The sequence below is a fragment of the Miscanthus floridulus genome, chromosome 15, assembly GCF_019320115.1.
Source record: "Miscanthus floridulus cultivar M001 chromosome 15, ASM1932011v1, whole genome shotgun sequence".
NCBI lineage: Eukaryota > Viridiplantae > Streptophyta > Magnoliopsida > Poales > Poaceae > Miscanthus > Miscanthus floridulus.
In genome coordinates, this window is record NC_089594.1 from 56,824,101 (window position 1) to 56,828,038 (window position 3,938).

Sequence of the window (3,938 nt, forward strand, 5' to 3'; positions counted from 1 at the left end):
GGGACTCCATTTTCCTTGCAATGAGACTACTACACACATGATAAGCTTAAAAAGGTGTTAGTCTCAAAGCATCCAACTTATAGAGTAACCTCCCGCTAAATTTGTGCACACAAGTATGGAATACTTGTTGGAAACATGCACATTGATTTTAGAATCAATAATACCACTTGAAAGATGACATCTCATGAATGTGAGAATCATTTCCGAAGATGATATTCAGGAGAAATTATCTACAATTTGGACTTTGGCACATATTAGATGAACAATTGAAGGACAAGCTTGTGCCGTGCTCCTAAACAGTTTTACACCATGTAGGATTGTTCCAAGGAATAAGAATGAAACCGAGCAAGCCTACCATATGAAATACCTAGTGTATGCATGACAAAAGATATAAGTATGCAAATACAAACCTAGGCATGAATAGTAACTAGATGCTAAAAGATACCAATTGTAGAAAAATTTAAATCAAATACCAATTGAAGTAAATTGAATCTAGTTACCTAACATGGGAAGGGGAATTTGGGTTCATAGTATTCACTAACCCACTTGGCAATGATTTTGTCCATCATGATGCACCCCATAAAATGCATCCATACTTTGCCAAGTCTCCAAATTCCCCGAAGTCCATTGAACTTCTCACTTCCCTTTTGGGATCCAAATCTTCTTGGTGCTCCTCATGTTGGAAATGATCTCCTTTGGCACCCAAAAGCATTTGACCCCATTGTTGGCTTGCTTGTTCACCTTGATGGCCACCACCTTGTCATTTTTCTTCTTCTTCAAGAGATAAGGTGTGGAGGCCTTCTTGTCCACCTTGTTGGTGTAGGTGTTGGAGAGCTTGCTTGTTTGCTTCTTCTCTTTCTTCTTTGCTCCTCCCCTGTTCTTCACCTTGCACTCATAGGACTTGTGACCTTCCTTGTGGCACACGTAACAAACCATGGTTTGTCCTTCATCAAGCTTCTTCACTCCCTTTATGGTGTTATCTTGATGAAGTTGGGTTTGCTTCGCCTTGCCTTTCACTTGAGTCAAGTCCTTGGTGAGGCGAGCTACATCTTGCTTGAGTTGCTCATTCTCCTTTGCAACCTCTTGTGTGCATGTATCTACAATAACTTTCTCAACACAAACTTGGTTGCACAAAGGTGAGTCTAAACATAAATCATTACAAGAAGTAGAGGCATCCTTTTTAGACATGTTAAAGATAGAACTTTTCTTTTTAGATGCCTTGGTGGGGGTTGTACTAACGGCTTCAATATTAGCAACTTTATTAGTTAGCTCATCACAATGTTTGCACATGGTTTCCATTTTTGCAAGCAAACTTTTATAAGCATCTTGTGAGCTATCTAACTTTTCTTTTAATTTTTTTTCTTTACAAGTTGCTCATCATTGATTGTGCATTCATTTGTTGTTGCACTAGCCTTAAGTTGCTCAATTTTAGTAGATAGTTTAACATTGAGATTTGCAAAGTTCTCATATTGTTTAAGCAAAGTTTTGTATGCTTCTTATGAACTATCTAGCTTTTCTTTTAAACTTTTGAGCTTCTTTTGTTGACTAGTGCAAACTTTAGCATAATTAAGATTTTGTTGCACAATTTCATCATAAGAAGGCATATTATCATCACTATCACTCTCACTAGAGGATGAGCTTTCGTTACCTCGTGCCATAAGGCACACACGAGAAGAGCTTGATGATGAGTGCTTGCGGTCTCGCCTCTTGTGATGGTGTTCTTCTTTACTTGAAGAATCATCCCATGATCTTATTGATGTGAGGGCTTGGTTCTTGCATGCCTTCTTCTTTGTCTTGGGTGTGGGCTTGTTTGGACAAACTTCCACAAAGTGCCCTAACTCGCCGTATCCATAGCATCCTCTCTTTGCTCATTTATTTGATTGGTGAAAATGAGATCTTGAATTTAGATGGGCACACCCTTGACATTGAGCCTTTGGATCATCTTCTCCACCTTGTTGATTAAGTTGATTGATTCTTCATCAAGGTCAGAGGTGGAGGAGGAAGATTGATCATCATCACTTGAATCTTCATCATCATCGTCGTCCTCATCTTCTTCTTCTTCTTCACTTGAGGAGCTTGAGCTTGAGCTTGTCTCAACTTGCTTGCCCTTCATCTTCTTTTTCTCGCTACATGTGAGAGCTTTGCCTTTTCTTGATGAAGAAGCTTCTTCTTGACCCATCTTATGTGACATTTCAAATGCCACTATCTTGCCAATGACTATGGCCGGGGTCATGCTGCTCAAGTCCTCCATATTGTGAAGGATGGTGATGATGCTTGCATATTTCTTTTGTGGTAGCACGGAGATTATCTTCCTCATGATGTCCACATCATCTAGCTTTATTAATCCTATTGAATGGAGCTCATTGATAATTAGATTCAAACGAGAGTACATATCACAAACAAGCTCATCATCATTCATTGTAAAGGAATTATAATTTTGTTTAGCTAGACAATGTTTTTGCTCACAGACATTACTTGTGCCGTGATGGAGCTCTTGGAGTTTTAACCAAATTTCATGTGCCATATTTAAAGTGAACACTTGGTTAAACACATCCATGCTAAATGATTCAAACAAGCAATTTTTATCTCTAGCATTGAAATGTATTTCTTTTTCATCACTCTTTGTGGGTTTTTTGGGATTCTTGATGAGTTTCATCCCATCACGGGTGACTCTCCATACACCCAAATCAACCGCCTCAAGGTGGCAAGCCATTCTAGCCTTATAGTAAGAGAAGTTAGTGCCGTCAAAGTGCAGAGGCCTAGAGGTATCCATCCCAACCACTCTAAATAGCGTCGGCTCAACGGCGGTTAAGCCAAAGGTCCAAATTGAGTCAACCGGCTCTGATACCAATTGAAGGGACTATGACGCCTAAGAGGGGGGTGAATTAGGCAACTTAAAATTCTAACTCTAAACTATGACCTCTTTTTCTAACCTTAGTAAAACCTATGCAAAAGATAAACTATCTAAATGTGCACCTACGATTTTGCTAGTGTGTTTCTATCTCTACCACAAAAGGAGTAATTCAATTAATGTAAATGCGGAAGCTAAAGAGCTAGGTAGAGATATGCAAACTCCCATCGACGACTCCGGTATTTTTACCAAGGTATCGAGAAGCGCGCAAGCTTCCCCCTAGTCCTCGTTGGAGCCCCTCGCAAGGAATCCCTCACAAGGGCCAAGCTCTCGGTCGGGTAACTCCGTGGATAGCCTCGAGCCTTCCCACACATAAGTGGGTCTCCGATGTGCCTTCCGGCAATCCTCTCCTGGATGCTCCCCGCCGTCTTCACTATCAAGCTTCCGACCGAAATGCTGCGGGCCTTGTTCCCTCCGGTACATGGTGGCAGCCACACCACAAACACGGTTGGTGTGATCTCACAAGACTACAAGCCCCTCCGATGTACAACAATGGTGCTCGCAAGCACCGAGTGGTAAGAGCTATGCAAACCTCACTAAACACTAGGCCTAAACCTAGAGCAAGCGCATGAGTGGTGGTCTAATCAACCTAAGCACTTCACAAAGCACCTACGCTAATCACCTAATGAATCACTAAGCTCTATGCAAGTGGAGATCACTAAAATGGTGTATCAACACCCTTGGTATGTTTCCTCAGTTCCACTCTACTCAAATGGCCAGTTGGGGTTGTATTTATAAGCTAAGAAAGTAGCGGTTGGGGACGAAATCCCGCTTTTCTGCTACTGACCGGACGCTGAACTCGTCCTGACCGAACGCGTCCGGTCGTCCTAACCGTTGGAGCCACGAACACTTGATCGAACACTGCCCGCATCCGGTCACCTGCCAATGGACATGTCTGATCGCAGTTTTGCTGCTCTAGAACCTCTCTGTACTCGACCAAACTCTGCTATCCTGCATCTGGTCGACTTGCCGCCAGCATCTGATCACGCTTGTTGCTGAGCCTCTTGATCGGAGCGTTCGGTCACTT